The sequence below is a fragment of the Pelodiscus sinensis genome, chromosome 15 (genome assembly GCF_052426305.1).
Source record: "Pelodiscus sinensis isolate ZL-2025 chromosome 15, ASM5242630v1, whole genome shotgun sequence".
NCBI classification, from domain to species: domain Eukaryota; kingdom Metazoa; phylum Chordata; order Testudines; family Trionychidae; genus Pelodiscus; species Pelodiscus sinensis.
This window is the reverse complement of record NC_143066.1, coordinates 35,471,416-35,484,811: the sequence shown is the minus strand read 5'-3', so window position 1 is coordinate 35,484,811 and position 13,396 is coordinate 35,471,416.

Below are 13,396 nucleotides of genomic sequence, written 5' to 3'. Positions count from 1 at the left end.
GGGATTGGCACCACTGATAAGTGTGTGTGTGTGTGTGTGTGTGTGTGTGTGTGTGTGTGTGCGCGCCTATCCATGTATGTACACACACACACACACACACACACACACACACACACACGAAGACCTGGCATTGCTCAGGTCCTTAACTCAAATAAGTTTTGTTTTTCTTCGTTTAAATCATTGCTCTGGGGTGGGGCTGGGAAGGAGGGGTTCAGTAGGCAGGCTGCCCTGGGGAGAGAGGACAACCCAGCAACTTGGGGCCAGGTGAGAAACACCTATCCATGGCCACTGCAGCTGCAGCAGGCACAGCTGAGGGAGGGATGCCTGTCCCCAAGCTGGGGGACAGACAGACACACAAACAGACAAACACTCTGAAATAAGGTTGATAGCTGTCCCTTTCTCCACCCTCGCTCCCTGCTGGCCCAATGGGGTTATAACTGTCCCGGTCCCTATCTCTGACCGCTTGCTGCCCCCTGTGGTCATTCTATGGTATAACTGTCCCTCCTTCCAGACCCCTCCCTTTTCATTGTGTGAGAAACAATCACATTCCAGGCACAACCCATTGACCTGGCACAACCAAACCCTGACTTTGTTTTAAATTATTATAAGAGGAAGCTGCATACCAAATTTGCTCATAGCTCCTATCGTTTAGGAGTTCTTGAACAAACATACTTACAGATGCACAGACACAGACAAAGTTTCTAAAATATATAGTAAACATGTTTTGTTTCGGTTTTTTGGGAGACTAACCAAACATCATACAGCCAGATTAAAGCCTACATCCCAAGGCTTGCTGCCCCCCTGTGGTCATTCTATGGTATAACTGTCCCTCCTTCCAGATCCCTCCCTTTTCATTGTGTGAGAAACAATCACATTCCAGGCACAACCCATTGACCTGGCACAACCAACCCCTGACCTTGTTTTAAATTATTATAAGAGGAAGCTGCATTCCGAATTTGCTCCTAGCTCCTATCGTTTAGGAGTTCTTGAACAAACATACTTACAGATGCACAGACACACAGACAAAGTTTCTAAAATATATAGTAAACGTGTTTTGTTTCATTTTTTTTTGGAGACTAGCCAAACATCATACAGCCAGATCAAAGACTACATCCCAAGGGCTTAGCTCTCAGGCACTGTTAAAGGTGACACTTTCCGCTTGGCCAGTTCCCCCAGTGGTCTCTTCTCCTTGCCGCCCTTTCTATGATGATTTGTGTAGGTAATCTGCCATGTGATGCACTCTGAGGGTATGTCTAGACTGCATCCCTCTGTCAACAGAGGGATGCAGATAAGGCAGGTCGACATTGCAAATGAAGCGGGGATTTAAATATCCCGTGCCTAATTTGCATAAAAATGGCCACCGTTTTTGCCAACTCAGCACTTTGTTGGCAAAAAGCGGCAGTCTAGAGGGGGATCGGTCGAGAAAGAACGCTTTTTTTGACAGATCCCCCTCTAGACTGCCACTTTTTGCAGACAAAGTGCTGAGTCGGCAAAAACGGCGGCCATTTTTATGCAAATTAGGCACGGGATATTTAAATCCCCGCTTCATTTGCAATGTCAACCTGCCTAATCTGCATCCCTCTGCCGACAGAGGGATGCAGTCTAGACGTATCCTGACTGTTCCCAAGCAGAGCCTAAAATCTATAGTGTTACTAGGCAACGTGAGGATGTCACAAGTTACCCTTTTTTCTCTCAGTGGTTAGCCAAAGTGTGGGGCTTCACTGGGTTATGTCCATCAGGATGAGAAATCTGCAAGTCAGGTATATTCATAGGGCGATCTTGTTTGTTGTCCCTGAACTCAGCAAAACCACCAGCAGCAAGCTCCATGCTGAGTAATCACAGAAGAGGTCTCCATGCTTGTAAAACTAAACCGATTCTTTATTAGGAGACCTACTTACAGAGCTGCTTCAACTGCAACCAGCACGCCAGCCATGCGTACTCAGACTGACTTCTTGGTATCTCCTCTAAACTCTTCCCTCCCACCACCTCGGCTTCTCTCTATAAATTCCATGCAGGTTCATATATTGCCTCTTTCCTGGCTCATCGGGTCTATTTTAAGGCATGCTCCCTCACGGTCTTGGAGATGGATTGCGTTATTGTACGATCACTAATGATTCACCTCAAAGGAGATTATGAACTTAAGGCTTGCAGAGCCTGAGGTTACCAGAGCTGGATGGAAATGAGAGGAAAGTCCTTGTCATCAGATGACTCTCTCTCCTGAAGGGATCCAGAAAAATTGCTCTGAATATAGTAATACTTGTATGCGCATGAGTGTACCAGAGGGCAAAAACGGCCTAATGTGAAAAAATAAATAAAACATCCACTCAAGAAAAAGCCAGATCCATGAACAATTCCCTTCTGTGGCTGCTGGTTTAAAGTCCTCTATGCCAGTAGCCTTCCCCTAACGGGGCTATTTGCATAATGATGGGAGCAGCAGACAGTGGTTCTGCCAGGGGATGAGAATCGGGCAGTCTGGATTCTCTCCCTAGCTCGGCCAAGTTGCTCTTAACCATTGTCAAATCTGTAAAATGGAACAGTCCTGTCTCTGCATTAATGCTAGGAGGCTCATTTCATTAACGGCTGTGTAGACACTGGGCTGCTAGGATGAATGACGCCAGAAAGGGGGTAAGATGGTGCACTGGGGGTGTTCCAGGTTCAATTCCCGGCTGTACCACAGGTTTCTGTAGGACTCCAGGTATGTCACTGAATCTACTCAACTCCCCATGTGTGTATTGGGGGTAACTAATTGTATGGCTGGAAGGGACAGTCTGACCTCTGGCTGACACAGGCCACGGTATTTCATCTCGTGGTCCTCACATCAAGCCCACAATGTCCCATCCAGCTAGAACGTAAGTTTCAGACAGCTGTGCAACCTTGATTTAGATACATCAAATGACAGTGACTCCATTTCCTCCCTAGGCAGGAGAGGTTCTGTGGGGCAGTGGTCCCTCTCATTTTTTCCAGCCACGAGCAGAATAAATTTTTTGATGTGCACCGAGGCATGTGCAGATGTGCACCACTAGTAGCAACGCACGCTGCCGGCTGTGGGCGCTCTGCTAATCAGCTGGGCAGTACTTGACTCTCCCCTGGATGGTTGCCTAAGTGCACAGCTTACAGAGAACATGGCTATAGTCAATTCAAAATTTGTCTTAGCCCTGCTGTCATTGCCGCCACTCTCTGGCCACCCAGCTCTGAAAGTAGAGCAGTCAAAGCAGGGCTGGCCGGGCGGTGCCCAGCTCTGAAGGCAACGGCACTGCTGCCACCAGGGGCCCAGGAGTAATCTTGGGCCGGTGGAGGAGGGGGAGTCGAGAGCAGCTCCAGGCCTGTGTTCCCACCCATCATGGCACCAAGGCAGGGGAAGAGTCTGGGGCTCCCCATAGGCATCTGCACTGACATGCTCTGCCAACAGCTGCTCTTCCCGGAGGGCTCTGCCAGCCCCAGGGCTGGGTCCCCCCATCCTGGCAGCTGTTATCAGCTGGGGGCAGGTGAAGGGTGGCAGAGCACGGAGGAGCAGCCACAGCCCCATCCAGGGGGTGGAGCTTCATGGTGGGTGGGGGGAACAGCTCCCCAAATAGTCTCTCTAGCATCCGCACTGGGAAGAGACTGGCGCTGCCCCTCTCCCGACACCCACCGTTCCAGTGGCTAATTACCCACCCTTTGAAAAACGTGCTCTTGGTTTCTAATCTGAATTTGTCCTGCCTTGGCTTCCTGCTACTGGGCTGTGTTCCGCCTCAGACTGATAAATCAAACAGCCCTCGCCTACCAGCCGTCCTCTCCCAACGCCGGGACTTCCAGCGTCGATCACGCCACCTCTTCAGCTTCACCTACACTGAGTGTCTTTCGTTGTTCCCTGGCAGATGGGTTGGCCAGGACCTCAAACCATCCGGGTTGTTCTTTCTGAACCCCTTCCAGTTTTTCCACAGCCGCACCACTTCCCTTCTGCCCACGCGTGGTCAGCCCATGAAAGGCAGTGAGGCGCTCAGATGGGGGGCTGGATAAGGGCTACTGAGGCACCACAGACAGTCCGCCACAGGAGGACAGAAAGTTACAATCACTGACTTCCTTCTGAAATCCAGCTCCCGTTGCTTTACGCCAGACCCACCCTGCCCCCGGCTGCTTCTCGGGAGGTCAGGGTGCCCAGTTCTGTGAAACCATTTCCTTGCTCTGGCTCCAGTGGGGGTTTGGTGACACAGTACACACAGGTGGCCATGGAGACTGAACGGTAAATCCTCTTTGTCTCAGATGACTAAGGCAGAGTCTAGTCCCTTCTGGCCTTACTTGATCCTCATGCTAAACAGTCTGAGCTGCTAAATAAAACCAGCCCATTCGTCACCCAGTTGACACCAAATGTTATGATCTCAGGATGGAGGGGCCAAAGAGAGGAAATTAATCCTTTGCACAGAAGGGCTTTGTGGCAAGGGGGTGAAATCAGGACTAGATTTTAGAGCCCTGAAAATTGACTCTCTCTGTAATCCATGGGACAGTTCCTACATGGGTAGTGGCAGTATGAGATTCCCCCATGAGTACTCCATACTCCTGGTCTGGAAGGACCATCTCGGTGTGTGCTCCAAAACCAGCCCACGCCCTTAGGGTATGTCTGCACTGCAGTTTTTTTTTTAGAAAAACAACTGTTTTTCCGAAAAAACTTCACTTACATCCACACTGCAATTGCGTTCTTTCAAAAAAAATTAAAAGAACAGAAGGGTTTTTCCGACATTGCTAAGCCTCTTTCTACGAGGAAGAAGCCTTTTTCCAAAAGAGCTCTTTCGGAAAAAGGCACGTGTGGATGGAGAAAAAGTTCTTTCAAAAGAAGAGGAAAGAGGAAAAAGCACAGGTGCCCTGGTGGCCACTCCGTCCATAGTAATCACAGCTGAAATGCAAGATAGCATTCATTCAGTATGGACGCTCTCTTTTGAAAAAGCAGATCGCTTTTTCAATGTGTTTTTGCTGTGTAGACACTCTCTTTCGGAAGAAGTTTTTTGGGAGATCTCTTCTGAAAGAAGCTTGCAATCTAGACATAGCCTCTATGAAATAAGGGATAACGGATCTTTCGGAAAAGGCTTTATTTTCCGCAAGAGCAGCGTCTAGACTAGCGCTTTTTTCTGGCAAAGCTCCGTGCCGAAAAAAAGCAGCAGCCATTTTTATGCTAATGAAGCGGGGGAGATTTAAATCCCCGCTTCATTAGCAATTGCGATACGTCTAATTTACATCCCTTTTACGAAAAAGGGATGTAGTCTAGACGTAGCCTTAGTGTTTCCTGACGTTGATCCAGGTCCCAGTAGGGGGTATAGTCATCTAACAAGTGTGCCATCCCAGGATTGCAAACAGACACTGTGCCATAACAGGAAGCTTAGATAACAGGGAGGTATAATGAAGCAGGGCAGGAGGGATATGGGTGAGAAATCAAGAGAAGCACTCTTTGGGAGGAGGGAAGCAGGTCAGGATGAGAGCTGTGCAAACAAGAAATGTTTCCGGCTGACACCCCGGAACTTGAAACATTTTTCACTGATCCCCCCACAAAATAGAAAAACAAAATGCTTCGGGGTTGAACAAAACATTCACCTTCAACTGAAACAAAATGTTTTCACCCACCTGTGGGGTTTTTGGTTTAACAACTTGAATTAAATAAAAGCGCAGTGAAATTCAACGTGGAAACTCTTTTAGAAGTTGTAAAATCAGAATGTTCCCCTCGTGTTGTTGGGGAGGAGGTGTTTGGTTTAATTAAGACTGAAGCAATTTGGCAAATTCACCCTGACTTTGCTGAGTGGTTTGGCCCATCCCCAGCTGCATTTTTCAGCCAAAAAAAAAAAGTTTCATCTGAAAAAAAAAATTGCCCAACTTTGGTCTGGAGGAAGGGTCAATGAGAGAAGGCGACAGGAATTCGGACAAGGGACAGCAAGATAAACTTGTTCTCTGGCTACTCTCTATGGCAAAGTGGGAGAAATGAAAGGGTTGCCAGATATCTGGTATTCACCCAGACAGTCCAGTATTTTCGCCTCCTGTCTGTTAAAAAAATTCAGAGAATACAGGACACCTAAGATGTCCGGTATTTTCTGATTTTTTTCCCCGGCCAGGAGGCGAAAATGCCGGGCACCTGGCAACCCTACAAACACTCAGTGCCCGACCTTCTCCCCCCCAAATCCACCCCCAGCCCCCAAAACCCCCAGCCCCTGAACCCCTATGCTTACCTGGTTCCGCAAGGCTGCTGTTCCTATCCTTGCACTCACTCTTAAAGGGGACATGCTGTTTTAATGCTATTTTATTTTATTTTATTTTATTTGTTAATATTTCTTGGAGTCCTTTTTTTTTTTTTTTTTCTCTCAACAACTTTGGTCTCTCCCCCCTTTTTTTTCCTTCAACAGAATTTTTCCTGGTGTTTTTTATTGGGGGGGGAGGGAAGGTTCGGTATTTTTGTTTCAACCATCTGGCAACCCTACTTCCCAGCCAGCACCGCTCATACTAGCCGCTCCCCCGCCATGAAGCATGTCTGGGTTTGTTTGGTTTTTTTAAATGACTGCCTGGTAACCCCTCGCAGTGATACAGGTTCTTGGGGGTTTTTTTTCCCTTTTTGCTCAACAACTTTGTTCCCCCCCCTTTTTGGAGATGCTCCCCCCATTTTTGGAGATGGTTTAACCAAAAATACCGAACAGCCCCCCCCCCCAAAAAAAACAGGGAAAAAATTCTGTTGAGGAAAAAAAAGGGGGGGGGAGACCAAAGGTGTTGAACAAAAAAAAAAAAAAAAGACCCCGAGAGTTAAGCAAAAAAAGTAAAAAATTTAAAAAAAACCCAGTGTGGCCCCTTTAAGAAATGCTTATGAGGCTTTTTGGCTCTAACAAGCTGCCAGCGGCCGTCCGCCATCTTGTCTTCCTGCTCCGGGCCAGACAGCTCCCCTGCGGAACTAGGGAAGCACCTCGTATTTTCGCCTCCTGGCCAGGAAAAAAAAATCAGAAAATTTTAGGTGTCCGGTATTTTCTGGATTTTTTTACTGGACAGGAAGCGAAAATACAAGACTGTCCATGTCAGTACCGGACACCTGGCAACCCTACTGCCGCTCCCAGAAAGATTGCTGTCTGGAAGAGAGGGAAAGCATCCGCCAGTGGTGCCCGTAAAAAGAGCATGAGTGTGACACTGGCACTGAGAGTTGCATCATCCAGTGCCAACCTCTTAAGCCTCAAGCACGGGGTTGTGGACTCTGACGCCCTGCTTTATCTGCAGCCCGATGCTCAGCCAGTCCCCTCAAGAAACAGCGTGCGTGTTTTCCTATCTCTGTTCCTAGAGTGGCAGGAGTTTGGCGAATGCTTTCGACAAACTTCCTGCGCTTGATCCCGAAGGCTGTGAAAGGAGGTCTGAGTCACGGCCCCCAGAAGATACCACACAGCCGCCACGCTGTGCCCTTGCCTACATCTTGTTTTCCTGTTTACAGGAATCCCCGTTTGTTTTCAGATGCAGCAGGCGAGATGGTTGCAGAAGGGCTGGGAAAGAGCCGTGTTTGCAAATAGCTCTGGAAAATAATTGCGGGTGCTGTGGCTATAGCTTTCAAATGACTTCTGCTGCGGGCCTGAGAGGGGCACGAACACACGGTAGCAAGAATATCGAGACGGGGGAGGCGCCGGGAGGGGAGCAAACAATCAGTTACTTCTGTTACTTTTGTGCATATTGCACTCGTTTATACCAGCTAAGAATCCAGGTCTTGATTTTTTTTTCTTTTGCATTTATACAATAAAATCCAGTGAGGCGGAGATCTGGATGCAGCCCCTGCCTTTCAAAGCAGCGTTTAAAACCCCCGTAGAGTTAACTTCCTAAGGCCTCCACATTAAAAACAACATTTGCCCCAAGCAGCTACCCCTCTGGGCCAAGTTACCCCTAACAGAAAAGTCCTGGGAAAAGACTGCTTTGTGAACAGTAGAGCTTAATACTTTATTACATGGGGGAGTGTAGGAAGCAATTTTATAGAGCCAAAAGGATTTGTTTTGGGCAACTTTATGAGCTTGCAGTGAATATCCGCTCTCGCTCTCTCTTTCTCTACACACATCTGTAACCCTTTCCTGCCATATAATCGTTTATTATTTATTTTATCTTTAATTCACTGAGCTGTGTGTGATTTTAACTCTTTATTCCTTTATTTATTAATTGGATCATGATAGTATCTAGAGACATCAGGGAGGATCCAGGCTCAGTTGTGCTAGGTGCTCAGCCTGCATAGGTGAACGGCCCTGCTCCAAAGAGTTTCACGGCCTAAAAGTTAGCTTTTCCTGAAGCACCACATTTTGATCTGTGTTCCAGCGGCCGTTGGGCCTATGTGAGTATTCCTCTGTTAGGGCCCTGTTCCCAGGCATACACATCAAGGTGACAACTCCCGAAACCCTGCACAACAGCCATAGTAGGGACAAGCCATGCAGCAAATTTTGCTGATCCACAATCTGTGCTCTGGTGTATCCTACTCTTGAGCTTGTGGGTTTTATTTAGACTGATCTCAGGCCTGGAACCTTGATTGCTATTAATTGGCCTTCACCAAAAGAGAGCTGCTACTCATCTATAATTCTTTCTACTGCGATAGGACCTCGGGGTCCCACGTAATGCCAGGATTCCACTGTGCTAACTGATATACACTAATATAGCAAGAGACAGTCCCGGCCCCAAAGAGTGCACAATCCAAATTGACAGAGGGGAGGGAAGGGAAACGGGTGTTAAGTAACGTGGCTAAGGCCATGCCGCAGCTCAGTAGCAGAGGCAGGGCTAGACGGTAGCTCTTCAAAGTCCCATGCTGCTACCCTACCCACTAGGCTGTGTTGCCTCTGTCTTTTGCACTGTTTGGGCTTTATAAGTAATGTAGTGTCCAAGCCCCACACAGGCACACGTTGCTTCTGTAGAGTGCTGATTTGCTTTTGTCTGAAGCCTGTGAGGGTCTCGCAGTGGGAGAATGCCCAGAGCTTGTTCTTCAACTCTGCTCCTCTTGGCCCGCTCTCGTTTCTACTCTCGAGCAACACACATGGCAGAAAATGAAACTGGGGCAAAGGGAGTCCTTGTCGGTGCTACTGTGGGAAGCTGAATGTCCAGACGAAGCCGCTTCCGGGCTACTGTTGCTACAGGAGAGTTAGAGGCTTAATTGAGGACTGAAGAGTCAATAACAGAGCCGCTAACCCGTCTGGATCTGGAGTCCTCATCTGGTACAGTCATTTACTCCTTTTACAAAAGCAACAAGGAGTTCTGCGGCACCTTATAGACTAACAGATGTATTGGACCATAAGCTTTCGTGAGCAAAGACCCACTTCGTCAGATGCATGTATCCACAAAAGCTTATGGTCCAATACATCTGATGCTACAGGACTCCTTGTCACTTTTGCAGATCCAGACTAATACGGCTACTCCTCTGATGCTTTACTTCTTTTATTTATTGATATTGTGATCGAGTCCAAAATCCGGGAAACCCCCAAATTTGGAGCATTTTGCAAGGTGCTGCACAACTATAGGAGAGCCCCTCGCATATGATTAAAAGGGATGTAAGTGTGTGCATAAGTGCATGCCCAATAAGGATGCTCTCCGGTTTTGGGGTCCCACACTGGTAGGAACACATGGTCCTTTCACTGACGTGCTTTGAATCCAGTCGCATCACTTGGGCATCATGCTGTGCCGGGCTGTCCCTTTACGCAGCGGGCCAAAGCTCAGCGGATGCCAGTTGGCTCTGTTCCACTTGCCCTCAGCGGCGCTGCACCACTAGTCCACAGGGCCCGCCTCCCCTCCCTTCTTTCCACTGATGCCAGCTCCAACCCTGGGAAAGCTGATGGGGGCTGCCACGGCAGGCAGCTTGCTCTGGGGCTGCACCGCAGTGTGGCTCCAGGGCAGCCCCAAAGCAAGCAAAGCATGCAGGCACCCAGGGGGAGCTGGTGGTGACACAGTGCAGCTGAGCCGCTGCCCCCCAAAAATAAAGATTCCCTGTTGGCCGCAAGAAGAAAGATTCCCAGCACAGTGCGGCTTCCCGCCTTGCTTTGCCCAGTGGTGCTGCCTGCCTCCTGACTGAGGGTAGCAGCCTCTTGTCCGTCCTCCAACCACGCCAGCCCAGCTCCCTTGGAGGCGACGGCAGAGAATTTTCAGGGCAGTCTCTTGCTCAACAGGCATCAGCACCTCAGCACGGGGGGCTGCTCTGAGCCAATGGGAACATTGTGTTACAGTCCTAGGACGGGACTAAGGCTTGGCAGCCCCCTCACAGCAGGCAGTGTGACAGATCTAGGGCAGCTGGCTACAATACTTTGGTGGAGGGCAAATATACAGGGACCTTAGCAAAGCGTTTTCTGTTCCCTGAGGCTACGTCTACACGGGCAGCTTCTTGCGCAAGAACTGTTTTGCGGAGGAGTTCTTGCGCAAAAAGTCTCCCACAAGAGCGCGTCTACACTGGCATGTGCTTTTGCGCAAGAGCATCCATGGCAGCGTGGAAGCTCTCTTGCGCAAGAAAGCTCTGATGGCCATTTTAACCATAGGGGCCTCTTGCGCAAGAAATTCATGTTGCCTGTCTACACTGCCCTCTTCTGGAAGAGCTCTTGCGCAAGAGGGCTTATTCCTCATGGGGAGAGGAATAACTCTTCTGGAAGAAGCCCTGTTTTACCACGCTATACTGTAAATTTACTTGCGCAAGAACGCGCGTGCAGTGTAGACAGTTTTTGCGCAAGAATGGCTGTTCTTGCGCAAGAAGCTGCCAGTACAGATATAGCCTGAGTGAATTGGCCATGTAATCAAGGCAGGCAGGCTCCTGGGGCTAGTTAAGAGCTTGCCTGAAGCAGCAGGCTAATCAGGCCCATTAAGGCCGGCCGGCTGGGGCTAACTTAAAAGGCTTCTCCTCAGGAAAGGCAGGGGGCGGAGAAAAGCCCAGGTATGAGAGTAAGAGGGGCACTGCGGGAGAGCTGAGGCCTGCAAGGAGGGAAGTGTGTTGTTCTAGGGGAAGTGGCTGCAAAACTGTGAGTGGAGGAAACACGGCCAGTTATCACTGCCTTAGGGTCCCTGGCCAGAGTAGTGAGCAGGCCTGGGTTCCCCCAACCCTCCCCATGCCTCTACAGAGTCTGCCTCAGAAGGTGGGGGGAGACCAGGACTGCAGAGGGGCTTCACCCCAATCCTTGGACTTGCCTACGATGAGGATGGCTCAGCAGGCTGTGGCCTGGGCCTCTAGTAAAGTGTGGAGGGTAGCAACAAGCTTCGAGGCAAACACTAACCGCCGAGAAGCACAGGACCCTCGGGGCACAGCCGGCACTTTGCTGCAGTAGCTTGTGTCAGGGCTGCATAGGGGCCGCAGACTGCATCTTTTGACAGGAACAGGAGTCAGCCCTTATGTCTGGCCTGGCTCATATTCTCTTTAAGAAAACTGCTTGTTGCCACCACGCTGCTCAACACCAGGGTCCCCCAGAGGTGAAGGCGCCAGCTGCCAGAGGTTGAGTTGAAGAGCCAAGGATCCCAGCTGGGTCTGTAATAGACTCGTGTCCTCTGTGAATCAAGCAGAGAAGAGAAGCCACAGCCTGCTCCCAAGGGGCTACACCACAACTGCACATTGACTTCAGTGACCGGGCTGGCTTTTACCCTCCGCCAAATCCACCAATTCCTGTAAAACCTAAGGCTAGTGGCCATTTTGCCACTCTCCTGTCTCGCTGTCCCCTGGGAAAACAGCCTGGTGAACCACTGAGAGCAGAAGGTTGGTGGGAAGAATTTCTCCCCTTTCTCTGGTCTCCCCCGGGTCCCTGCGCTGCTTCACCGAGTTTGTTCAAGGCACTCTGTGTTAGTATTTGCCATTCAAAATATTTGTGCAAACGATTGCCGTGACTGACTCCTGGCCTAGTATTCCTTTGCTGCAAAGCTTCGAGCATTCAAGCACATCGGTTTGCTCTGATTGGACATGCGGCTGGCATGTTCTGTTCCCTGACAGGAGAAGTGAGAGAGAGAACTTGCAGAATCAGGTTGGAGGTGCGAATATTCACTTATGTCGCCTCTAAGCTGCATAGCAACCCCACACGGGGGCTCAAGATGGCTGCACAGAGCAATGCATCTCCCTACTGGCCCCAGTACAGAGCTACCTGCATCCTGAACCCCTCATCCCCAATCCCACCCCAGAGCCCTCTCCCTGCACCCCTGTTCACCGAGAAACCTTGGCTGCAAGGAATCTCAATGGTCAGGCCAGTCCCCACACCCGCATCTATCATCGGATTGTTCATAGCTTACTCTAAGGCTGTGTCTAGACTGGCAAGTTTTTCCACAAAAGCAGCTGCTTTTGCGGAAAACTTGCCAGCTGTCTACACCGGCCGCTTGAATTTCCACAAGAACACTGATGATCTCGTGTCAGAAATCAGTGCTTCTTGCGGAAATACTATGCGGCTCCCGTTCAGGCAAAAGTCCTTTTGCGCAAAGCTTTTGCAGAAGAGACACCAAGATGGATTCCTAGTTGTTGTTTTATGATCCAAAATGGCATCTGTGACCAAAATGGTAGCTAACTTACACCCAATCCTTTGCCCATGAACCCTTTTCTGCACCCCAACCTCTCAGTGCCAACACACACATACCCAGTCCATGTGCCGAATGACTTGTTATGCAATACATCACTTCCATATAGTGCTCAAAACAATTATTCCGCACATGGAATACAGGCAGTCCCCGGGTTACGTACAAGATAGGGACTGTAGGTTTGTTCTTAAGTTGAATCTGTATGTAAGTCGGAACTGGCGTCCAGATTCAGCCGCTGCTGAAACTGATCAGTTTCAACAGCGGCTGAATCTGGACACCAGTTCTGACTTACATACAGATTCAACTTAAGAACCCCAGGCGTCCCCAAGTCAGCTTCTGCTGAAACTGATCAGCAGCTGATTCCAGGAAGCCCGGGGCAGAGCAACTCTGCCTCCGGCTTCCTGTAGTCAGCCGCTGGTCAGTTTCAGCAGCGGCTAACTTGGGCACGCCTGGGGCAGAGCAGCTCGGGTGCTGCTGGGTTGGTCCAGCAGCGTGGCCGCTCCTCGGCGCTACTGGACCAACCCAGCAGCACCCCAGCTGCTCTGCCCCAGGCGTCCTGATTCAGCCACTGCTGAAACTGATCAGCAGCGGCTGAATCAGGATGCCTGGCGCACAGCAGCTGGGGTGCTGCCGGGTTGGTCCAGTAGCGCCAAGGAGCGGTGCTGCGGGACCAACCGGCAGCGCCCCACCTGCTCTACCACAGGCCCCGGGCTTTGCTCCACGTCTCCCTGGTCTGCTGGGGGGGGGGGGGCACTAGCTGCGTCCCCCCCCAGCAGACCAGGGAGACGTGGAGCAAAGCGGCGGAGGACCCGGGCCGGACCGCGGCACTTCCAGATCAGTGCCGGGGTCCGGCCCGGGTCCTCCGCAGCTTTGCTCAGCGTCTCCCTGGTCTGCAGACCAGGGAGACGCTGAGCAAAGC